Source organism: Mobula birostris, chromosome 12 (genome assembly GCF_030028105.1).
Source record: "Mobula birostris isolate sMobBir1 chromosome 12, sMobBir1.hap1, whole genome shotgun sequence".
Classification (NCBI taxonomy): Eukaryota; Metazoa; Chordata; class Chondrichthyes; order Myliobatiformes; family Myliobatidae; genus Mobula; species Mobula birostris.
Window position 1 is genome coordinate 65,152,811 of NC_092381.1, and position 26,734 is coordinate 65,179,544.

Below are 26,734 nucleotides of genomic sequence, written 5' to 3' on the forward strand. Positions count from 1 at the left end.
CAGAGATACGGCAAGACATCAAAAACTTCCACAAACCTCTATAGATGTGTAGTGAAAAGTGTATTGATTGGCTGCATCACAACCTGGTATGGAAACATGAATGCCTTTGAACGGAAAATCCTACAAAAGGTAGTGAATTTAGCCCTGTACATCACGGGGAAAACCCTCCCAACCATTAAGCACATCTACATGAAATGTTGTCGCAGGAAAGCAGCATCCATCATCATGGATCCTCACCACCCAGACCATGCTCTTTTCTCACTGTTGCCATCAGGTAGAAGGTACAAGAGCCTCAGGACTCACACCACCAGTTTCAAGAACAGTTGCTACCTTTCAGCAATCAGGCTCCTGAACAAAGGGGGATAACGATGCTCACTTGCCCATCCGTTAAGATGTTCCCACAACCTCAATCCCACTACCTTAATCCCACTTTAAGGCAGACATCCCACCTCTCCTGGAAGATCTGGGAGTCTCCCGCATATTGATAGTGGCTCCCTGACGCCCGGAAATTATATACAATATCCCGGAAATAGATTTTTTTGAGAGGGAGAGGGAGAGCGAGCATCCTGATTGGTCTCCCTCCGTGCTAAGAGTGGTTCCCAACCACCGGGCCGTGAGGAAACAATATGATTTGGCGATATGAGTCATTTACACCTTTCCTCATTCCCTGTCACGCACTGTTGAACTTGAACGCACGCGAGGTCATTACCCACGCGTCATCCGTGTCAGCGCCGGAAGCAGATCAACTCCTCGAGCTTGTAAATGACGACGGGCTGAAAAGTTTGTTTGACATAACATCTCTGCCGGCATTCTGCATATAAGTCAAAGCTAAATATCCTGAGATAGCCACATAAGCACTGAAAACGTTGCTTCCATTTCCAACATCATATCGCTGCGAAGCAGAGTTTTCTGCAATGAATGCAACGAAAACTAAATTGCGGAATAGACTGGACATAAGGAAGCCCCTTCGAGTATCGCTGTCTCCCCCACCCCTCGGCCGGTCCGCAAGAATATTGTCAATATTAAACCGGTCTGCGGTGCAAAACATGTTGGGGACCCTTGCTAAGTAGACCTATCAGTTTTCTCTGTGGGCGCGTTTTACAGTCGACCTCAAAAATAATGACAGTGTTGCTCGCTGCACTGTTTGCAACAGTGACTTTTCTATTGCCCATGGTGGGTTAAAATGTAAAAGACATGTTATAGGTGAGTTTAACAGGTGTCATTACAGCATAGCTAACGTTATTTAAACTAGCTGGTTAGCTGCTAAGGAGCTTCGTATTGATGTCCCACGTGATGAGGCCAAACTCCCTGTAGACTTGCTTAAAGTTGTAATAGAGTAAACATGATAATATAAGCATATATTTTAATGTCACATTTGCTGCATATACCCAACTTGGTTTACAGATTGAACAAAATCACTAAACAAAGTATTACATACACCCTTGGAGGTCGACGGGCAGTGGGGGGGGGGATATGGTGTTGTGGGGGGGTGGGTGCTACCTCCCTGAAATGTGTTTTTGCAGGGTGGGCTGTCTGTTAAGGATTATTTTGTTATCTTATGTTTTTCTTATTTATTGCTATTTACTGTATTTATATTTGCATTTGCACAGTTTGTTGTCTTCTGTACTTTTGTTGATCTTTCATCGATCAATTACTATTCTGTAGATTTGCTGAGTATGGCCACAGGAAAATGTAGCTCAGGGTTGTATGTGGTGATATTTATGAAATCAGATCATAAAATTTTCTTTGAACTTTAAATGTTTTAGTTCTGCCCCTTAAAATTGCTAGTCTAATGCTAAAGGCTTTAAACAAAAAATCCAGGCTGACAGGCAACTACCTGGAGATGCCAACTTGAAGAAGCCTATATACTGTTAGCTGGTTGTGTTCTCCTGGGTTGCCCAAAATTCCATGCACTTACAAGTTCTTAATAAGGTCACATATTCAGTAAAAAGTTTTGCACAAGCGTTAATCCCAGTACTCAAATCGATTGCATTAAGGCCGAAATTGCGATATAAAATCGCACCAAATGGATCACAGACGCCCTGTTGGGTTGTACTGCCCAACATAGATTCAATCGGACTGCAGCGCCGTTCAGACTCCTTGCCTGCAGGTGGCGGTGTTTTCACTGAAACGCGCTGCGCGCGTCTGAGCGTTAACCGCACGTTGCCTCGCCTCCTCACGTGCCCGGCAGTTACCGAGTGACACGTCATCAGTGCGGGCCATCTGCGTTGATTGGCCGAGAGCCGTAGCGGGAGCTTATGGTGAAATCTGACCGCAGGAAACGACTTTGCTGGAGGAAAGGGTGGGAGGAAAACGGAAGAGAGGTAAGAAGGAAGCTAGTTCAGCCCTGGGCCAAACCGTTTTCGGTAAATTAGCGGCTGGCGCCATCCTGTTTCACAGTCTTAAACATCCCGAATGCATGTCGGACACACTCGGAGGAAAATATTTATGCTCAGCTGGAATGCGCAGTCAACTACATGCACAGGGCGGGCATATTTATACTCAGTTATTGTCCGAGAGAGTTCCCTGTGACTACTATTATGAGTTATATTTTATTTGAGTAGTTGTTTCTGATGACGTCTCGCTTCTGAGATCACAGTGAACGCTGTTGCGTCATGATGCTGCCCTGACCTCATACGACGTGGGAGCTCTCGCCTCCCCTGCCCGTCTACTTTATTGAAAAGGTCGGAGAAAGCGTCTTTAAATGTATTGGAAACATTAACCTTACAAGTAGTAGCACTACATCAGATTGTTTTCTTGCAACCACAACGATAGTGGTCAATAACCTTTTAAAAACCAATAGAGTGATTTCCCCCAATTGTGATTAAAAACGAATTCATAACTTTGATAGTGGATATAAAGTATTGGAACAAATGTCAGCAATTAACATTGATCCAAATTCTTAAATGACCTTTTTTCTTTGACTTAAAAGTCATAGTCGAGTTTCTTTTTGCTCCATGCTCAAGTACATGTGTGCACAGTTGCATTGAAGGATTTACTTGACCTGGTATTAGAGGATGTGGTATCAGATAAGAGGCATAAGAAAAATAATCTATAAATTATACACCATCTTTACAGGAAAACACAATTCAAACATTGAAACCGTAAACACGAGGAATTCTGCAGATGCTGGAAATTCAAGCAACACACATCAAAGTTGCTGGTGAACGCAGCAGGCCAGGCAGCGTCTCTAGGAAGAGGTACAGTTGACGTTTCGGACCGAGACCCTTCGTCAGGACTAACTGAAGGAAGAGCTAGAAAGAGATTTGAAAGTGGAAGAGGGAGGGGGAGATCCAAAATGATACGAGAAGACAGGAGGGGAAGGGATGGAGCCAAGAGCTGGACAGGTGATTGGCAAAAGGAATATGAGAGGATCCTGGGACAGGAGGCCCAGGGAGAAGGAAAAGGGGGAGGGGGGGCCATACATTTTAATTCCACATCCCATTCCCATTCTGATATGTCTATCCACGGCCTCCTCTACTGTAAAGATGAAGCCACACTCAGGTTGGAGGAACAACACCTTATATTCCGTTTGGGTAGCCTCCAACCTGATGGCATGAACATTGACTTCTCTAACTTCCGCTAATGCCCCACCTCCCCCTCGTACCCCATCCGTTATTTATTTATATACACACATTCTTTTTCTCTCTCTCCCTTTTCTACCTCTGTCCTTCTGACTATACCCCTTGCCCATCCTCTGGGTTTCCCCCCCTCCCCCTTTTCCTTCTCCCTGGACCTCCTGTCCCATGATTCTCTCATATCACTTTTGCCAATCACCTGTCTAGCTCTTGGCTCCATCCCTCCCCCCCTCCTGTCTTCTCCTATCATTTTGGATCTCCCCCTCCCCCTCCCACTTTCAAATCTCTTACTAGCTCTTCCTTCAGTTAGTCCTGACGAAGGGTCTCAGCCCGAAACGTCGACTGTACCTCTTTCTAGAGATGCTGCCTGGCCTGTTGCGTTCACCAGCAACTTTGATGTGTGTTGCTCAAATATTGTAAGATCATTTTAGTGCAAAGTGTTGCTAAATTGTAACGATTAGGTATTGCCTGTTGGCTCAGTAGTCAAATGGTTGAAAGGAAGTAGCTCACAAAGAAGAGAAAATCTGTAGATGCTATAAATTCAAGCGTTACACACAAAATGCTGGAGGAACTCAGCAGGTCATGCAATGTCTATGGAAAAGAGTACATCGTTGATGTTTTGGGGTGAGATCCTTCATCGGCACCCTTCTTCATTGAAGGGAAGTAGCTGTTCTTGAACCTGGTGGTGCTGGACATCCTGTACCTTCTGTACCTCCTGCTTGATGATAGCTGCAAGAAGATGGCATGGCCCGGATGGTGGGATTTTTTTGATAATAGAAGTTGCCTTCTTGAGGCATAACCTCCTATAGATACTACCAGTGGTGCGGAGGAATGTGCCTGTGATGTATTGGCGAGAATCCATTACTCTCTGCAGCTTCTTGCAATCCTGCACATTTGAATTTCTCTACCAGACCATGGTACAACCTGTCAGGATATTTTCAACAGTATGTATGTATGTATTTATGTATTCATTTATTTATTTGTTTGAGTGTTTAATTACAAGCTGAATCTCCTAAGAAAGAAAAAAAACACTAGTGTGCTTTCCTTACGATTGTATCTCTGTGCTGGTCCTCTTAGGCTAATGCCAAGAAATTTAAAGCTGTTGACTCTCTCTCTATCACCAATCTCCAATGTAGACTGGTGCATGTTTCTGCTCCTTCCCCTTCCTGAAGTCAACAGCCAGCTCTTTAGTTTTGCTGATGTTGAGCAAGAAGTTGATTTTGTGGGATGACTCAAACAGGTGACCTATCTCATTGCAGTAATATGGCTCATTCCCACCTGTGATTCATCCAACAACTGCAGTGTGATCAGTGAATTTGAAGATGTCTTGCAGTGGTGCTTAGCCACCCAGTCTTGTTTATAGGGAGCAGAGTAGGGAGCTAAGCACTGCAACTTCTGTGTTGATGGTCAATGAAGATGCAGTATAGTCCTTACTGATCGACATCTGCCGAAGAAGAGGTTGAGTATCTAGAGACCTGCTTGCTGAAGCTTCTTGATAAGTTTGGTGGGATAATTTTGTTGAACATTGAGTTGTAGTAAGAAAGATCTAATGACAATGATATTCCAGCATGTGTGTTGATCTGCAGAATTTCAATATTGGTTGCAAATTTGGCTTTTCAGAGTTTGAGCAGCATTAGATTGGTTTACAGGCATTCCAAAGTTCTAATGCCATTTATTGCAATTTAATGATGACCATCTTAAATGTATATAACTGGCACTGGTGAATTATAAAAGGAACACTTTTGAATGCAACAGATATTAGATCTTTCCCATGTGAATTCTTAGATCAGAATCAGAATCCTTTATTATTGCCAAGTATGTGGACACATACAGGGAATTTGATGCTGGTTTCCCTGAGCTCTCGCTGTACAGAATCAATAGCAAACAAAACAATAGTGCAAATAATCGTGAACTATATACAATGAGGTATACCTGTGTATGTACAGGTGGACGGTTTATAATAGACTAAAATTCAAGTGTTCATAAGACTGGCATACGGAAAGAAACTGTTCTTGTACCTATTTGTCCTGGCATACAGTGATCTAAAGCGCCTACCAGAAGGAAGGAGTTGGAACAGGTGATGTCCAGGGTGTGATGGGTCTACAATGATGCTGCTTGCTGGCTTCCTGACTCTAGATGCATATACGTCCTGGATCGAGGGCAGCCTCACACCAATAATCCTTTCCGCAGCGCTGTCGGTTCTTTGGAGTCTATTCTTGTTTGATAGCTGATCCAAACCAGACAGTGATGGACAATCAGAGAACAGACTAGATTATTCCCGAATAGAATTGAATCAGCAGCTCCTGAGGCAGGTTGTACTTCCTGAGTTGACGTAGGAAATACAACCTCTGCTGAGCCTTTTTGATAAGAGTGTCTGCGTTGGGTGTCCACTTCAGGTCCTGGGAGATTGTGACACCCAGAAATCTGAAGGTCTCCACAGCAGACACAATACTGTTGAGTATTATGAGTGGGGGGAGTATTGGGGGGCTCCTCCTGAAGTCCACTGTCATCAACACAGTCTTGAGCGTATTTAGCTCCAAATTGCTCTGACCACACCAGAGGGCCAGCCGTTCCACCACCTGTCTGTATGCAGATTGTGCCCAGTTAATCCACAAAGTATGTGACCGTCTTTTGTATTAATTCATGGTTTGCATTTGCAATTATCAGGCATCATTATATCACAAACAAGAGAAAACCTGCAGATGCTGGAAATCCAAGCAACACACACAAAATGCTGGAGGAACTCAGCAGGCCAGGCAGTATCAATGGAAAAAGTACAGTCAATGTTTCAGGCTGAAACCCTTTGGCAGGACTCATCATATCCCCAGATTCGTTTATCCTTTGGCCTTTTTCTCTTGTCATGGTCATGGTCCACATGGGTACTAATGACATTGGTAGTACTTGAAAGGAGATGCTCTTGAGGAACTATGAGGAGTTCTTGGGAAAATTGAAAATCAGAACCACAATCTTTAGTTGGGTAACGTGCCAAAAATGAATAAGATTAGAGGAGTAATTTCATGGCTCATAATGTGGCATAGTAGAAATGAAATCCGATACCAGGGAAGGAGAGAGCTGTTCTGCTGTTGTGGGCTTCACCTGAATCATGCTGGGTGGGACCTGTATCCTGGCAAATTACATCAATAAAGTAGTAGACTACTCTTTAAACAAAACATGGGGGTTCTAGTCAGTAGCACTTACGTCCACTGTGATGAACTGCTTTGAGTGGTTGGTGATGAAATATATCAATTCTTGCATGATCGGACCATGAACTCTGGAAAGGAAAAGGGTGGTGGCATGTGCTTTTTGGTCACTTATCTTTGGTGCACCAACATGGCAGTATTGCCAAAATCATGTTCTATAAGAACATAAGAAATAAGAACAGGAGTAGGCCATCTGGTCCATCAAGCTTGCTCCACCATTCAATAAGATCATGACTGATCTGACCATGGACTCATCTCCACCTACCTGCCTTTTTTCCATAAGCCTTAATTCCCCTACTATGCAAAAATTTATCCAACCTTGTCTAAAATATGTTTACTGAGGTAGCTTCCACAGCTTCATTGGGCGGAGAATTCCACAGATTCACCACTCTTTGGAGTTTTTCCTCATCTCTGTCCTAAATTTACTCCCCCAAATCTTGAGGTTATGTCCCCTAGTTCTAGTCTCACCTACCAGTGGAAACAACTTTCCTGCCTCTATTTTTCATAACTTTTCATCATTTTATAATTTCTTTTATAATTTTATATGTTTCTGTAAGACCTCCTCTCATCTTTCTGAATTCCAGTGAGTACAGTCCCAGGTGACTCAATCTCTTCTCATAGTCTAACCCCCTCAACTTCGTGAACCTCCACTGCACTGCCTCCAAAGTCAGTATATACTTCCTCTGCCTTGGAACACATACCGAATGAACACAGCCCATTCTATTTGCCTCGGGGCCTTCTCATTTGTGATTCATAGTCATACTTTATTGATCCCGAGGGAAATTGAGTTTCGTTACAGTTGCACCAACCAAGAATAGAGTATAAATATAGCAATATAAAACCATAAATAAATAATAATATGTAACTTATGCCAGACGGAAATAAGTCCAGGACCAGCCTATTGGCTCAGGGTGTCTGGCCCTCCAAGGGAGGAGTTGTAAAGTTTGATGGCCGCAGGCAGGAATGACTTCCTATGACGCTCTGTGTTGCATTTCGGTGGAATGAGTCTTTGGCTGAATGTACTCCTGTGCCCAACCAGTACATTATGTAGTGGATGGGAGACATTGTCCAAGATGGCATGCAACTTGGACAGCATCCTCTTTTCAGACACCACCATCAGAGAGTCCAGTTCCATCCCCACAACATCACTGGCCTTACCAATGAGTTTGTTGATTCTGTTGGTGTCTGCTACCCTCAGCCTGCTGCCCCACCACACAACAGCAAACATGATAGCACTGGCCACCACAGACTCGTAGAACATCCTCAGCGTCGTCCAACATGTTAAAGGACCTCAGTCTCCTCAGGAAATAGAGACGGCTTTGACCCTTTTTGTAGACAGCCTCAGTGTTCTTTGACCGGTCCAGTTTATTGTCAGTTCATATCCCCAGGTATTTGTAATCTTCCACCATGTCCACACTGACCCCCTGGATGGAAACAGGGGTCACTGGTGCCTTAGCCCTCCTCAGGTCCACCACCAACTCCTTAGTCTTTTTCACATTAAGCTGCAGATAATTCTCATACCATGTGACGAAGTTTCCTACTGTAGCCCTGTACTCAGCCTCATCTCCCTTGCTGATGCATCCAACTATGGCACAGTCATCAGAAAAGTACTGAAGGTGGCAAGACTCTGTGCAGTAGTTGAAGTCCGAGGTATAAATGGTGAAGAGAAAGGGAGACAAGACAGTCCCCTGTGGAGCCCCAGTGCTGCTGATCACTCTGTTGGACACACAGTGTTGCAAACACACGTACTGTGGTCTGCCAGTCAGGTAATCAATAATCCATGATACCAGGAAAGCATCCACCTGCATCATTGTCAGCTTCTCCCCCAGCAGAGCAGGGCGGATGGTGTTGAATGCACTGGAGAAGTCAAAAAACATGACCCTCACAGTGCTCGCTGGCTTCTCCAGGTGGGCGTAGACACGGTTCAGCAGGTAGATGATGGCATCCTCAACTCCTAGTCTGACCGCAGTTTATATACCACCAGTGGCAGACTATAAGTAAGCACTTGCAACACTGCACAATGTCATCTGTAGACAAGAATCAGCCCATCCCGACACATTTCAAATTATAGTTGGAGACTTCAAGCAGGCCTGTTTGAAGAAAACCCTGCCTATTTATCACCAGCATATAACCTGTAGCACCAAAGGTCCCAACCACACTAGACTACTGCTACACTACAAGACAGAATGCCTACCTTTCCTTGCTTAAACCGCATTTTGGTAATTTAGATCACTTGGCTGTTCTTCTACTACTTGCATACAGACGAAGCCTAAAAAGCAATGCTCCAGAGATTAAGACAGCTAAGGGGTGGTCACGGGAGGCTGAGGAATGATAGCAGGGTTGCTTTGAGTCAGTGGACTGGGCCATGTTCAAGCACTTACCTATGGATGTGAATGACGACACTGGGGTTGTAACAGACTTCATTAAAACAGCTGATGGATGAGTGGTCTGCCAGTCAGGTACTCACTAAATTTTACAGGGTCTTCTGCAATCAGAAGCCCTGGATGAACCATGAAATTTGTAATTTGCTCAGGGCCAGATCAGAGGCATTCAAGACTGGAGATCTAGAATGCTATAAGAAAGCAGGTTTGATCTCCCATCGAAGTGGAGATTCTGGACTAAACTGGAATTGAATGCTCTAACCTCCTACAAAATTAAATGCAGCAACGTGATGGACAGCAGGGCTTCGCTTCCAGATGAGCACAATGCCTTCTATGCTCACTTTGACCATCAGAACATGGATGGACGATCATGAATCCCCACATCTCCTTATGAGCCTTTGGTCTCAGTATCTGAAGATGATGTGGGCTGTCTTAAGGAGGGGGAGTCCAAGGACAGCATCTGGTCCAGCTGGGGAACCTGGACATGTACTAAAGACTTGTGCTGACCAACTGGCTGGTGTCTTCACGGTTATCTTCAACAACTTGCTTTGGCAGTGTGTGATACCCACCTGCTTCAATCATACAGGTGCCTAAGAAGACCTACCACAATAACTATCATCTAGTTGCACTTACATCCACAGTGATGAAGTGTTTTGAGAGGCTGGTGTTGAAGCATATCAGCTCCTATCAGAGTGGCAACTCAGATCCACTCCAATTTGCCTACCAGAGCGACAGGTCCACAGCAGGTGCCATCTCATTGGTTCTCTTATTCATTACGGCTCAGCACTTAATACCATCATCCGCTCAAAACTAATCAGTAAACTCCTATACCTGAGCCTCAATATCTCCTCGTGCAATTGGGTCCTGGATTTCCTCACTTGCAGACCCCAGCCAGTTTGGATTGACAAAAACATCTCCTTGATCTCCATCAGCACTGATGCACCACAGAGCTGTGTGCTTATCCCCCTGTCTACTCGCTTTACACCTATGACTCTGTGGCTAAGTGCAGCTCCAACACCATATTCAAGTTTGCTGATGACACCACTGTTAAGGGCCATATCAAAGGTGGTGATGAATCAGCATACAGGAGGGAGATTGAAAATTTGTCTGAATAGTGTCACAATAACAACCTCACTCAATGTCAGCAAGACCAAGGAATTGATTGCAGCCTTCAGGAGAAGGAAATCAGAGGTCCACGTAGCCTCTATATTCCTGTGCATTTTCATTGTAGACTGTGATGCAACCAGTCAGAATGCTTTGCACTGTACATCTGTAGAAGTTTGTCAGAGTCTTAAATTACATGCAGAATCTTCTTAAAGTCGAGCTGCTGGCACACCTTCTTCATCGATTGTGGTTCTTGTTTTGTTTATTTCTCCTATGAAGTTGTATAAGTATCATGCAGTCTATCTTGTGTTCTAAATTTTGTTTTGGTTTCTTCCTTAGACTTCCCATTCAGACCTTAACAGAATGTGCATTTTGAGGAATTTTTGGAGTCTCTTATGTACAGTGTATCAGACTCTATAGACAGTTCCAAACACAGTGTACTGAGGTAACCTCTGGCATTTTTATTGAATGTTCTAGAAACTATAGGCATCTCAGCTTAGCAAACGTTTGTTCTTCCTGCATAGTTATGGGTTCCTCTAATAATTATAAAAAATATAGAAGTTGAAGTTAAAAGAAACAAACTCTAAAATTTTATTTGTTTTCATTGCTTTAAGCTTACCTGAAGATACATCTCTATCACATAGCCTGCCAAATTATTCTAGACATATGTCACTTCCTCCTGGTAAATGAACTAAATTTCTTTTTCTCTGATCTATATTTATAATCACCATTCTTCTGAAAATTTTGCTGTGATTCTCATAAAATATTGCAATGCTTGACTTAAATTAGAACAGAAGAGTTAAGTAGCAACTGTGGAGAAGGAAATTGTTTGTGTTTTGGGTCAATGACCAGTAAATACAGACTTTAGATTTTAATATAAAATGTTTGACTGGAAACTCCGATAATATTAGCTACACAAAGCTGGCTTAATGCTGAATATTGGCTATGCTTTTTGTGGTTTTATGCATTATATTATCCAAGTTGCACAATATTTTATTTTCATGAGGGATTAATATAATGTTAGGTTGTTCAATAAATCCAAAGCTTGTCTCCCTTTGATCTGGAATTATAATTGTTCAGAAGATTTTGATATATGCAAAATATCTTAAGTCATATAATTTTGTGTACTTTAAATCTGAAGCTCAGAAAACATTTTTGGTATTGGTTCAAGTTTTTTAATCTAATGAAGTTTATCTCCTTTGGGGAACCTTTTTATTCCGCAATTCATGATGTCACTGGAGTCAAACATTATGTTGTCACAGGAAGGGAGTTCTACATAGAATATCTGTTCCAAAGTAGCTACAGTGATAAGTTCCACTCAAAGTAACAAGGGGTTCTTTGAAAAAATTCTGGTAAGTGTAAGAAAATGGCATTTTTATAGGGTTATGGAATAGTAATTCAAATATATTTCATATAGCTTATGAACTATATGATTCAAATTCAGATTAATTGATCACATGTACATTGAAATATACAGTTAGATATGACATCTGCGTTAACAACCAACACACCCACTGATGCACTGGGGAGAGGGGGGCAGCCTGCATGTATCAGCACTCATTCCATAAGACATAGGAACAGAACTAGGCCATTTGGCCCATCGCGTCTGCTCTGCCATTCAATCATGGCTGATCCTTTTTCCCCCCCACCTTAACCCCATTTCCCTGCCTTCTCCCCGTAACCTTTGATGCTGTGTCCAATCTAGAGCCTATCAGTCTCTGTCTTAAATACACGCAATGACCTGGCCTCCACATGTGCCTGTGGTAACAAATTCCACAAACTCACCACCCTCTAGCTAAAGAAATTCCCCACATCCCTATTTTGAATGGACACCCCTCTATTCTGAGGCTGTGCTTGCTTGTCCTAGACTCCCCCACCATGAGAAACATCCTTTTCACATCTGCTCTGTCTGGGCCTTTCAACGTTTGAAGGTTTCAGTGAGATCCCCCCATCCTTCTAAATTCCATCAAGTACAGACCCAGAGCTATCAAATGTTCCTCGTATGATAAACCTTTCATTCCCGGAATCATCTTTGTGAACTGCCTCTGGATCCTCAACAATGCTAGCTCATCTTTTCTTAGTTGAGGAGCCCAAAACTGTTCATAATACTTAAGGCGAGGCCACACCAGTGTCTTATAAAGCCTCGGCATCATGCCTTCGCTTTAGTATTCAAGACTTCTTGAAATGACTGCTAATATTACATTTGCCTTCCTCACCACTGACTCAACCTGCAAGTTAACCTGTAGGGTGTTCTACACAAGGACTCCCAAGTCCTTTTGCATCTCAGATTTCTGGATCTTCTCCCCATTTAGAAAATAGTCTGCACATTTATTTCTTTGACTAAAGTGCACGACCATACACTTTCCAACATTGTATTTCATTTTCCCACTTTCTTGCCCGCTCTCCTAATCTGCCTTTTCTGCAGCCTACCTGTTTCCTCAACACTACCTGCCCCTCCACCAGTCTTCATATCATCTGCAAACTTGGCAACAAAGCCACCTATTCTGTCATCTAGATCATTGATATACAGCATAAGAAGAAGCGGTCCCAACACAAACCCCTGTGGAGCACCACTAGTCACTGGCAGCCAACCAGACGAGGATCCTTTTATTTCCACTTGCTGCCTCTTACCAATCAGCAAATGCTCTAACCCTAATGTGTAACTTTCCTGTAATACCATGGGCTCTTAACTTGGTAAGCGGCCTCATGTGGCACCATAAAACCTTAAGATATTGGAGCTGAATTAGGCCATCTCGCTCATTGAGTCTGCTCCTGAACCTCCTCTGGATGGCTCCAGTGCCAACATAATCTCTAAGATAATGGCCTAGAACTACTTGCAATACTCTGTGGTCTGACCAGTGCCTTATAAAGTCTCAGTATTGCATCCTTGTTTTTTTTATTCTAGATCTCTCGAATTGAATGCTAACATTGCATTTGCCTTCTTTACTACCATTTAAACCTGAAATTTAACTTTAAGGGAATCCTGCGCGAGGACTCCCAAGTCCCTTTGCGCCCACTCACCTGGCTTCACCTATCACCTTCCAGCTAGCCTCTTTCCCCTCCTCCGGTACCTTTTTATTCTGGCACTTTCCCACTTCCTTCTCAGTCCTGAAGAAGGGTTTTCTTTTCCATAGATGCTGCCTGACCTGCTGAGTCCTCCAGAGTTTAGTTTGTGTTGTTTTAGAAAATAATCTGTGGCTTTATTCCATTTAGCAAAGTACATGGTCATACACTTCCCTACACTGTATTCCATGTGCTATTTCTTTGTCCATTCTTCTAAGCTATCTACGTCCTTCTGCAGACTCCCTGCTTCCTCAACACTGCCTGCACTTCCACCTATTTTTGTATCATCCAAAAACTTGGCCTGAAAGCCATCAATTTCATCATTCAAATCATTGACATAAAACATGAAAGGAAGCAGTTGCAACACCTACCTTCCTTGGAGCACCACTAGTCACTGGGAGCCAACCAGAAAATGCATCCGTTGTTCCCATTTTTTGCCTCTTGCCTGTCAGGCAATTTTCTTTCCATGCCATTATCTTACCTTTTATACCATGGGCTCTTATCTTGCTTAGCAGCCTTATGCACAGCACATTGTCAAAGGCCTTCTGAAAATCCAAGTAAACAACATCTACTGATTTTTCTTTGTCTTTTCTTCCTGTTATTTCCTGAAAGAATTCCAACAGAATTGTCAGGCCAGATTGCCCCTTAAGTAAACCATGCTGACATTGCCCTATTATCATGTGCCCCCAAATAACCTAATTCTCATCCTTAATAATGGACTCCAACAACTTATTAACTACTGAAGTCAGCTAACTGGCTAGCCTATAATTTCCTGTCTTTTTAGAAACATAGAAAATAGGTGCAGGAGTAGGCCATTCGGCCCTTCGAGCCTGCACCGCCATTTATTATGATCATGGCTGATCATCCAACTCAGAACCCCGCCCCAGCCTTCCCTCCATACCCCCTGACCCCCGTAGCCACAAGGGCCATATCTAACTCCCTCTTAAATATAGCCAATGAACTGGCCTCAACTGTTTCCTGTGGCAGAGAATTCCACAGATTCACCACTCTCTGTGTGAAGAAGTTTTTCCTAATCTCGGTCCTAAAAGGCTTCCCCTCTATCCTCAAACTGTGACCCCTCGTTCTGGACTTCCCCAACATCGGGAACAATCTTCCTGCATCAAGCCTGTCCAATCCCTTTAGGATCTTATACGTTTCAATCAGATCCCCCCTCAATCTTCTAAATTCCAACGAGTACAAGCCCAGTTCATCCAGTCTTTCTTCATATGAAAGTCCTGCCATCCCAGGAATCAATCTGGTGAAACTTCTCTGTACTCCCTCTATGGCAAGGATGTCTTTCCTCAGATTAGGGGACCAAAACTGCACACAATACTCCAGGTGTGGTCTCACCAAGGCCTTGTACAACTGCAGTAGTACCTCCCTGCTCCTGTACTCAAATCCTCTCGCTATAAATGCCAGCATACCATTCGCCTTTTTCACTGCCTGCTGTACCTGCATGCCCACTTTCAATGACTGGTGTATAAGGACACCCAGGTCTCGTTGCACCTCCCCTTTTCCTAATCGGCCACCATTCAGATAATAATCTGTTTTCCTATTTTTGCCACCAAAGTGGATAACTTCACATTTATCCACATTAAGTTGCATCTGCCATGAATTTGCCCACTCACCCAACCTATCCAAGTCACTCTGCATCCTCTTAGCATCCTCCTCACAGCTAACACTGCCACCCAGCTTCGTGTCATCCACAAACTTGGAGATGCTGCATTTAATTCCCTCATCCAAGTCATTAATATATATTGTAAACAACTGGGGTCCCAGCACTGAGCCTTGCGGTACCCCACTAGTCACCGCCTGCCATTCTGAAAAGGTCCCGTTTATTCCCACTCTTTGCTTTCTGTCTGCTAACCAACTCTCCACCCACACCAATACCTTACCCCCAATACCGTGTGCTTTAAGTTTGCACACTAATCTCCTGTGTGGGACCTTGTCAAAAGCCTTCTGAAAATCCAAATATACCACATCCACTGGTTCTCCCCTATCCACTCTACTAGTTACATCCTCAAAAAAATTCTATGAGATTCGTCAGACATGATTTTCCTTAAAACAAATCCATGCTGACTTTGTCCGATCATTTCACCGCTTTCCAAATGTGCTGTTATCACATCCTTGATAACTGACTCCAGCAGTTTCCCCACCACCGACGTTAGGCTAACCGGTCTATAATTCCCCGGTTTCTCTCTCCCTCCTTTTTTAAAAAGTGGAGTTACATTAGCCACCCTCCAATCCTCAGGAATTAGTCCAGAATCTAACGAGTTTTGAAAAATTATCACTAATGCATCCACTATTTCTTGGGCTACTTCCTTAAGCACCCTGGGATGCAGACCATCTGGCCCTGGGGATTTATCTGCCTTCAATCCCTTCAATTTACCTAACACCACTTCCCTACTAACATGTATTTCGCTCAGTTCCTCCATCTCACTGGACCCTCTGTCCCCTACTATTTCTGGAAGATTATTTATGTCCTCCTTAGTGAAGACAGAACCAAAGTAATTATTCAATTGGTCTGCCATGTCCTTGCTCCCCATAATCAATTCACCTGTTTCTGTCTGCAGGGGACCTACATTTGTTTTTACCAGTCTTTTCCTTTTTACATATCTATAAAAGCTTTTACAGTCAGTTTTTATGTTACCTGCCAGTTTTCTCTCATAATCTTTTTTCCCCTTCCTAATTAAGCCCTTTGTCCTCCTCTGCTGAACTCTGAATTTCTCCCAGTCCTCAGGTGAGCCACTTTCTCTGGCTAATTTGTATGCTTCTTCTTTGGAATTGATACTATCCCTAATTTCTCTTGTCAGCCACGGGTGCACTACCTTCCTTGATTTATTCTTTTGCCAAACTGGGATGAACATTTGTTGCAGTTCATCCATGCAACCTTTAAATGCTTGCCATTGCATATCCACCGTCAATCCTTTAAGTGTCATTTGCCAGTCTATCTTAGCTAATTCACGTCTCATACCTTCAAAGTTACCCCTCTTTAAGTTCAGAACCTTTGTTTCTGAATTAACTATGTCACTCTCCATCTTAATGAAGAATTCCACCATATTATGGTCACTCTTATCCAAGGGGCCTCTCACGACAAGATTGCTAATTAACCCTTCCTCATTGCTCAAAACCCAGTCCAGAATAGCCTGCTCTCTAGTCGGTTCCTCGACATGTTGGTTCAAAAAACCATCCCGCATACATTCCAAGAAATCCTCTTCCTCAGCACCTTTACCAATTTGGTTCACCCAATCTACATGTAGATTGAAGTCACCCATTATAACTGCTGTTCCTTTATTGCACACATTTCTAATTTCCTGTTTAATACCATCTCCGACCTCACTACTACTGTTAGGTGGCCTGTACACAACTCCCACCAGCGTCTTCTGCCCCTTAGTGTTACGCAGCTCTACCCATATCGATTCTACATCTTCCTGGCTTATGTCCTTCCTTTCTATTGTGTTAATCTCTTCTTTGACCAGCAACGCCACCCCACCTCCCCTTCCTTCATGTCTATCCCTCCTGAATATTGAATATCCCTGAACGTTGAGCTCCCATCCCTGGTCACCCTGGAGCCATGTCTCTGTGATCCCAACTATATCATAATCATTAATAACAATCTGCACTTTCAATTCATCCACCTTATTACGAATGCTCCTTGCATTGACACACAAAGCCTTCAGGCGCTCTTTTACAACTCTCTTAGCCCTTATATAATTATGCTGAAAAGTGGCCCTTTTTAATGCTTGCCCTGGATTTGTCAGCCTGCCACTTTTACTTTTCTCCATAGTACTTTTTATTTCTACCCTCACTTTACACCCCTCTGCCTCTCTGCACTGGTTCCCATCCCCCTGTAGTGAACTAACCTCCTCACGCCTAGCCTCTTTAATTTGATTCCCACCCCCCCACCCATTCTAGTTTAAAGTCACCTCAGTAGCCCCCGCTAATCTCCCTGCCAGGATATTGGTCCCCCTAGGATTCAAGTGCAACCCGTCCTTTTTGTACAGGTCACGCCTGCGCCAAAAGAAGTCCCAATGATCCAAAAACTTGAATCCCTGCCCCCTGCTCCAATCCCTCAGCCACGCATTTATCCTCCACCTCATTGCATTCCTACTCTCACTGTCGCGTGCTTTCCTCTGGAACCAGTGCAGTATCTAGTGATTCTTGGAAGATCATTACTAAAGCCTCTGTAGTCTCTGCAGCCATCTCTTTCAGAACCCTGGGATATAGTCCATCTAGTATAGTCCATCTGGTCCAGGTGACTGACCTACCTTCAGACCTTACAGCTTCCCAAGTACCTTTTCCTCAATAATAGCAACTGCACTCACTTCTGGCCTCTGACACTGTCACATTTCTGGCATACTGCTGGTATCTTCCACGTTGAAGACTGACACTAAATACTTAATAAGTATTCATCTGCCATTTCTTTGTCCCCCATTACTACTTCTCCAGCATCATTTTCTAGCAGTCTGATATTCACTCTTGCTTTTCTTTTACTCTTTATATATCCCCTTTCATATTATTGGCTGCCTTGCCTTCATATTTCGTCTTTTCTCTCCGTATTGCTTTTTTAGTTGCCTTCTGTTGGTTGTACATTTCCCAATCCTCCCACTAATATTTTTGCTATATTATCTGCCCTCTTTTTTGTTTTTATCAGTTTTGCTCTTGTCAGTCATGTTTGCCTCATCTTTCCTTTACAAAACTTCTTAGTGATGTATCTATACTGTGCCTTTCCAAATGCTCTCAGAAACTCCAGCCATTGCTTTTCTGCTGCTATCCCTGCTATTGTTACTTCCAACCAACTTTGGCCAGCTCTTCTCTCATGCCTATGTAGTTCCCTTTACTTCACTGTTCCAGCGCCAACATTGCATACTCTCAATGTTCAGCAGAACAACACAAGCAAAAGCAACAGCAACAAATAGTGACCCTTCTCCACCCTCCTCTCACCAGTCCTTCTGACTCCCAGGACGGATAGGCTTCCAACCCTCCATTCTTTGACCCTGGAGTCTCAGGCTTGCAAACATCGGCATCCAACTTGAGACTTCTCTGTCCTCTGGGTATCTACCTTAAGACTCAGTGATCATGGATTTGACTTTCGGATGTCGACTTCTTGGCTCCCATGAACTTCCAACTGTGGTGACCTTGGAGTCACCAGCACTGGAGACTTCTTCAGGCCTCTACTTCTGGACTTTGACTTTCAGGCTTCTGCTGAGCTCTGGACAGCGACCATCAACTTTGCTCTGAATGCTTTAACATTTGAGTATTGACCCCAGGACTCACTGATCACGGGTTTGACATTTGGGTCCTGACATCTGGATTCGCAAGGACCTCTGAACCTAGTGATCTAGTGGAACGTTGGTCACTGGCCCTCCTGACACCCATAGGGATCTTCAGGACCTGGGACTTGCTAACCTGGGGATCACTGGTCCCTTCAATTCCTGTGGGATTGCTGACCTTCAGCCATGAAGAATGCTAAACCAGACTCTGAACACTGAACATTTAATTCTTCTAACTCCCCCCTAAGCTCTCACCTATCCCCTAACTCCCCACACTGTCCCCAAAACTATCCTTAGGAACCTAAAAAGAACAGCTAAGTCTGAGCTATAATATTGATGGATATCACAGATCGGCACCATCTTGCAATGATTTCAAGATGGTTTTGAAGCCTATGGCCAGCACTCATCAGGACAGGAACAATAATGTGCATCATACACCAGGGTGCTCTCTTCAGTTACTTTAAAGAAATAATATTTGAAAAAGACTGACAGGTACAAAGTTCAATCTATTATTAAAATATGTATATGTCACCATACGCTACCCTGATATTCATTTTCTTGAAGACATTCATAGTAGAACAAAGAAATACAATAGAATCAATGAAAAACTACACGAAAGGCTGACAAACAATCATATGCAAAAGACAAACTACAAATACAAAAAAGGAAAAAAGAAACAAATTGCAAATAAATAAAATTCATTAATTAATTATAGTGAGACCACAGGTTATAGAGCCTTTGACATGGAATCCTTAGGTTGTGGAATCAATTCAGCATTGAGGCAAGTGATGTTATCCATGCTCATTCAGAAGCCGGTTGGTAGATGTTCCTGAATCTGGTGGTGTTGCTCCTGTATCTCCTTCCCCATGGCAACAGCAAAAAGAGAGCATGACCTGGATAGTGGGGGTCCTTGATGATGGATGCTATTTTCATGTGGCAGTGCTCTTTGCAGATGTGTTCAATGGTGAGGAGGACTTTCCCTGCGCTGACTAGGCTGCAACTACCACTTTTTATAGTTTTTTATATACCAAGCTATGAAGTAACCAGTCGAGATGCTCTTCACTGTGCATTTATAGAAGTTTGTCAAATGTTTTAGATCAGTGGTCCCCAACCACCGGTAAAGCATGTGCTACCGGGCCGCGAGGAAACGATATGATTTGGCGATATGAAATGATATGAGTCAGCTGCACCTTTCCTCATTCCCTGTCACACACTGTTGAACTTGAAATAACCTACCAAATCATACCAAATAACACAAAATCGAAAATAACACTAACATATAGTAAAAGCAGGAATGATATAATAAATACACAGCCTATATAAAGTAGAAATAATGTCTGTACAGTGTAGTTTCACTTAACAGAATCGGGAAGATTAAGACAAAACCGACTTGTAGAAAAGAAAAATCGGCATATACACACATACGCACGTCACGCATGCGCACACAGATGCCCACACAGGGCTTCATGGTCATGGTAGTCTTTCTCAGGGTAAACACAAGTGTCCTGTATTTGACTGCTACTTTGGTCCCTCATTTCTTATTTGGGAGTTAGAAAATTGGCAATCCTACTTGAACACCCCCCACCCCCACCCCATCGGCCAGTCCGCAAGAATATTGTCAATATTAAGCCGGTCCGCGGTGCAAAAAAGATTGGGGAACCCTGTTTTAGGTGACATGGCAAATCTGCACAAACCTCTGAGAAAGTAGAGGCGCTGCCATGTCTTCTTTGTAATGGCACTTGTGCGTTGGTCCCAGGACAAATCCTCTGAAATGAAAATGCCAAGGAATTTAAAGTTAGTGACATTCTCTACCTCTGATCCCATAATGAGGACTGGCTCAAGGATCTTCAGCTTCTTCCTCCTGTAGTCGATAATGAGGTCTTTGGTTTTTGCTGACGTTGTGTGAGAAATTGTTGTTGAGGCACCATTCAACCAGATTTCCAGTTTCCCTTCTATATGCTGATTTGTCACCACCTTTAGTTCGGCCTACATAGTGGTACCATCAGCAAACTTAAATATGGCATTGGAGCTGTACTTGGCCTCACAGCCATAAGGGTACAGAGAGTAGAGCAGAGGTAGTGATATGAGCTAGTAATCTTGTATCACAAGTATCAGCAAAAAAAAACAAATCAAACAGCATTTTTAAATGAAGAATTTCAGTAGAGCAATAGAGAAAATATTTGTCATCTGTACATACTAATTTAAAACATACTCTTAAGTTCAATTCTTTCCTTCATTTTGCCTCTGCAATTGACAATGCCAAGTCATTTATTTTACACTAAATTTGCGTTCCTAGATAAGTGGGGGAGGCCAATTCCATTTTGTCTCTTTGATGCAACAATCTATGTTGTATGATAATTCTTCTGTCACTTTTTATCAGAACATTTACGGAGTTTGACACTGAACTGCGAAATCAAAAGCCCCGGACAAATAACAAAATCTAGAATCTGCTAGATCAGAGGCATTCAAATCTGGAGATCAAGATCAAAGTTGGGAGATCTGTATCACAGACTAGTCAAGCAACAGCCTGACAATGTTGTAATGACAGAATCATACCTTACAAATAACATTCCAGACTCCAGCACCACCATTCCTGGGTATGTACTTTCTCACTGGCAGGACAGATCTAGCGGAGGTGGTATACAGTAGAGAGGGAGTTCCCCTGGCAACTTTCAACATCGACTCTGAACTGCATGAAGTCTCATGGCGCCAGGTTAAACATGAGCAAGGAAACCTCCTGCTGATTACCACATACAGTCCTACCTCAGCTGATGAATCAGTACTTCTCCATGTTGAGCAGTACTTGGAGGAGGCATTGGAGGTGGCAAGGGCACAGAATCTTCAATATCTCTCACCAAGAGTGGTTTGATAGTACCACCACAGACCAAGCTGCCCTGGTCCTACTGGACATAGCTGCTAGACTGGGACTACAGCAGGTGGTGAGGGAACCAACAAAAGGGAAAAACACACTTGACTTCATTCTCACTAACCTGCCTGCTGCGAAAGCACAATCCATGACAGCATTGGTAGAAGTGACCACCGTTTAGCACTTGTGAAGAATAAATCCCATCTCCACATTGAAGAAACCCTCCACCATGTTCTGTGGCACTAACACTGTGCTAAATCGGATAGACTTCAAACAGATCTAGCAGCCCAAGACTGGGCGTTTATGAAGCACTATGGAGCATCAGCAGCAGAATTGTTCTCAACTACAGTGTGTAACCTCATGGTCTGGCACATCCCCCACTCTAACATTACCACCAGACCAAGGGATCAACCCTGGTTCAATGAAGGGTGCAGGAGAGCATGTCGTGAACAACACCAGGCATTACCTCGACATGAGGCGTCACCCTGGTGAATGCACAATGCAGGACTACTTGCATGGCAAACAACATAAGCAGCAAATAGTAGACAGAGCTAAGTGGTCCCACAACCAATGGATCAGACCTAAGCTCTATACTCCTGCCGTATCCAGCTGTGAAAAGTGGTACACAATCAGACAACTCATTGGAAGAGGAGGCTCCACAAATATCCCTATCTTCAATGATAGAGAAGCTCAGCACACTTGTGCAAAAGATAAGGCTAAGGCATTTGCAACAATCTTCAGTCAGAAGTGCTGAGTGGATGATCCATTTCGGCCTCCTCCAGAAGTCCCCAGCATCCCAGATGTCAATATGCAGCCAATCTGATTCTATCCACGTAGTATCAAGAAACGGCTGAAAGCACTGGATACTGCGAAGGTTATGGGTCCAGACAAAATCCTGGCAATAGTCCTGAAGACTTGTACTCCAGAACTTGCTGCACCACTAGCCAAGCTGTTCCAGTACAGCTACAACACCGGCATCTGCCGGCAATGTGGAAAATTGCCCACATATGTCCTGTACACAAGAAACAGGACGTCCAAACCAGCCAATTACTGCCCTGTCAGCCTACTCTGGAAGGAGTCATCAACAGTGCTACCATGCAGCACCTACTTGGCAATAACCTACTTACGGATGCCCAGTTTGGGTTCCATCAAGGCCACTCAGCCCTGACCTCATCACCTCCTTGGTCCAAACATGGACCAATGAGCTAAATACCAGAGGTGAGGTGAAAGTGATAGCCCTCGACATCAAGCAGCGTTTGACTGAGTATGGCATCAAGGTTCCCGACACAAAGGAAGATAGTTGTGGTGGTTGAAGGTCAATCATCTCATCCTCAGGACATCACTGCAGAGGTTCCACAGGGAAGTGCCCTCTGCCCAACCATTTTCAGCTGCTTCATCAATGACCTTCCTTCTGTCAAAAGTCAGAAGTGAGAATGTTTTCAGATGGGTGCTTGATGTTCTGCACCATTTGTGACTCGTCAAATAGTGAAACAGTTCATACCCAAATGTAGCAGAACCTGGACGATATCCCAGCTTGGGCTGACAAATGGCCAGTAACGTTTGAGCCATGCAAGTGCCAGGCAATAACCATCTCCAGTAAGAGAGGCTCTAACCATTATCCATCATCAGTGGAATCACCATCACTGAATTCCCTACTATCAACATCCTGGGGGTTACCACGGACAGGAAACTGAACAGGTCTAGCCATATAAGCAATGTGGCTACCAGACCAGGTCAAAGGCTAGGAATCCTAGGAATTGACAATAAACTGGACTGATCAAAGAACACTGAAGCTGTCTACAAGAAGGGTCAGAGCCGTCTCTATTTCCTGAGGAGACTGAGGTCCTTTAGCATCTGTTGGACGATGCTGAGGATGTTCTACGTGTCTGTGGTGGCCAGTGCGATCAAGTTTACTGTTGTGTGCTGGGGCAGCAGGCTGAGGGTAGCAGACGCCAACAGAATTAACAAACTCATTCGTAAGGCCAGTGATGTTGTGGGGATGGAACTGGACTCTCTGACGGTGGTGTCTGAAAAGAGGATGCTGTCCAAGTTGCGTGCCATCTTGGACAATGTCTCCCATCCACTACATAATGTACTGGTTGGGCACAGGAGTACATTCAGCCAGAGACTCATTCCACCGAGATGCAACACAGAGTGTCATAGGAGGTCATTCCTGCCAGTGGCAATCAAACTTTACAACTCCTCCCTTGGAGGGTCAGACACCCTGAGCCAATAGGCTGGTCCTGGGCTTATTTCCTGTCATAATTTACATATTACTATTTAATTATTTATGGTTTTATTACTATTTAATTATTTATGATGCAACTGTAACGAAAACCAATTTCCCCCGAGATCAATAAAGTTTGACTATGACTACCATGACTATCCTGCAGGAGTGTAATGGAATACTTGCCACTCGCTTAGATGAGTGCAGCTGCATCAACACTCAAGAAGCTTGACACCTTCCAGTACAAACCAGCCCACTCAGTTGGTACCCCTTCCACCATCGACGAACAGTTGCAGCAGTGTATACTATCTACAAGATGCACTGCAACAACACACCAAAGTTCCTAAGACAACACCTTCCAGTCTCACAACCGCTACCATCTAAAAAGATGAGAACAGCAGATACCTGGGAACACACCACTTGGAAATCCACCTCCAAATCATTCACCATCCTGACTTGGAAACATACTGCCGTTCCTTCATCGTCGCTGGGTCAAAATCATGGAATTGCCTCCCTAACAGCTCTGTGGGTGTACCTACACCTCAGAGACTGCAACGGTTCAAGAAGGCAGCTCATCACCACCTTTTTAAGGGCAACTAGGAATGGGCAATACATGCTGACTTAGCTGGCAACATTCACATCCCGTAAATGAATAAATTAAAATAAAAGTATGCTACAAGATGTGCAGGTATGATCTCTGGATAGCCATCTTTCAGACAAAGCTGACAGCTGTGGTAAGGTGTGAATGTCATAACCTCCTGCAAAGTTAAATCTTGCAACATAGGAGAACGGCAGAACTTCGCTTCCATTTGAGCTCAATGCCTTCTATGCTCACTTTAATCACCAGAACAGGGAGGAATCATCGTGCACCCCCATATGCTCCAATGATCCTTTGGTCTTAGTATCTGAAAATGACGTGTGTGCTGCCTTCAAGAAAGTGAATCCAGAAAAAGCATCTAGTCCGGATAAAGTTCTGGCCAAATACTGAAGACCTGTGCCGACCAACTGGCTGGTGTATTCACAAATATATTCAACCTCTTGCTCCAGCAATGTGCTGTACCCACCTGTTTAAAACAGGCTTGAAGAAGAGCATGGTAACCTGTCTAGATGACTGTTGCCCAGTTGCCCTTACATCCACACTGATGAAGTGTTTTGAGAGGCTGGTGTTGAAGTATATCAGTTCCTGTCTGAGTGGTGACTTGCATCCGCTGTAGTTTGCCTGTCGAAGCAACAGGTCTACAGCAGATGCCATCTCATTGGCTCTTCACACAACCCTGGAACATGTGGACAGCAAAGATGCATATATCAGGATGCTCTATTGCTTACAGCTCAGTAGTTAACACCATCTTCCCCCTAAAACTGATCAGTAAACTCCAAGCCCTGGGCCTCAATACCCCCTAGTGCAATTGGATCCTGGATTTCCTCACTTGTAGACCCCAATCAGTTCGGATTGGCAAAAACATCTCCTCCACAATCACCATCAGCACAGTGGTATCGCAGGGATGTGTACTTAGTCCCCTGCTCTACCTGCTTTACACCTGTGAATGTATGGCTAAGTTCAGCTCCAACACCATATATAAATTTGCTGATGACACTGCTGTTGTGGGCTGTATCAAAGGTGGTAAACAATCAGCATACAGGAGGGAGTTGATTCAGCTGAGTGTTGTAATAACAACAACCTCCAACTCGATGTCAGTAAGACCAAGGAAATGTTAGTAGGTTTCAGGAGAGGGGAACCAGAGATCCATGAGCCAGTGATCATTGGAGGATCAGAGGAGGTAAGGGTCAGTAACTTTAAATTCCAGAGTGTCACTATCTTAGAGGACCTGTCCTGGACCCATCATATAAATATAATTGCAAAGAAAGCATGATAACGCCTCTACTTCCTCAGGAGTCTGCGGAGATTCGGCACCTCATCAAAAACCTTGGCAAACTTCTATATAGATGTGTGGTGGAAAGTGTGCTGACTGGCTGCATTATGGTCTGGTATGGGAACACTAAAGCCTTTGAATGGAAAATCCTACTAAAGGTAGTGGATTCAACCCAGTAGAGCAGTGAATGTATGGATTTCAGTAAGGCATTTGATAAGATCCCCCATGCATGACTTCTTCAGAAAGTAAGGAGACATGGGATCCAAGGAGATCTTGCTTTGAGAATTGGCTTGAAAACAGAAGGCAAAGGGTGGTTGTAGGTAGTTTGTATTCTGCATGGAGGTCGGTGACCAATGGTGTTCTACAGGGATCTGTTCTGGGACCCCTGCTCTGTGATTTTTATAAATGACCTGTATGAAGAAGTAGAAGGGTGGGTTAGTAATTTTGCTGATGACACAAAAACTGGGGGTGTTGTGGATAGTCTGGAGGGTTGTCAGAGGTTACAGAGGGACATCGATAGGATACAGAACTGGACTGAGAAGTGGCAGATGGACTTCAACCCAGATAAGTGTGAAGTGGTTCATTTTGGTAGGTCCAATTTGAAGACAGAATATAATATAATTGGTAAGACTCTTGGCAGTGTGGAGGTCTGAGAGATCTTGGGATACATGCCGATAGGACGCTCAAAGCTGCTGCGCAGGTTGACAGTGTTAAGAAGACATATGGTATGTTGGCATTCATCAACCGCAGGATTGAGTTCAAGATACATGAGGTGATTAGATTAGAGTATGAAGACATGCAGTCCTCTTTTATTGTCATTTAGTAATGCATGCATTAAGAAATGATACAATTTTCCTCTGGTGTGATGTCACAGAAACACAGGACAGACCAAGACTGAAAAACTGACAAAAACCACATAATTATAACATGAAGTTACAACAATGCAAACAATATCATAACTTGATGAAGAACAAGCTGTGAGCACGGCAAAAAGTTCAAAGTCTCTCGAAAGTCCCACATCTCATGCAGACGGGAGAAGGAAGAAAACTCTCCCTGTCATACCCGACCAGCGTCCGACTCTGAGTCGTCCGAAAACTTCGAGCTCCGACCAGCCCTCGGACACCAAGCACTGAGCACCATCTCTGCCGAACGCTTCGACCTTAGCCCCGGT

General features: G+C 43.7%; 1 protein-coding gene across 5 annotated transcripts in view; it reads left to right on the top strand.

Moving 5' to 3' along the window:
• Positions 1-2,200: 2,200 nt before the first annotated feature.
• odr4 (odr-4 GPCR localization factor homolog) overlaps positions 2,201-26,734 on the top strand; it is a 100,246-nt gene continuing 75,712 nt past the window's right edge. For 2 of the 5 annotated variants that reach the window (XM_072273960.1, XM_072273959.1), the window contains exons 1-2: positions 2,201-2,324; positions 10,603-10,708. The gene's annotated coding sequence lies outside the window, so the exon portion shown is untranslated. Of the gene's footprint in view, positions 2,325-10,602; positions 10,709-10,877; positions 10,946-26,734 lie in introns of all 5 variants that reach the window. The other 3 variants (XM_072273958.1, XM_072273956.1, XM_072273957.1) reach the window with 3 other exon arrangements.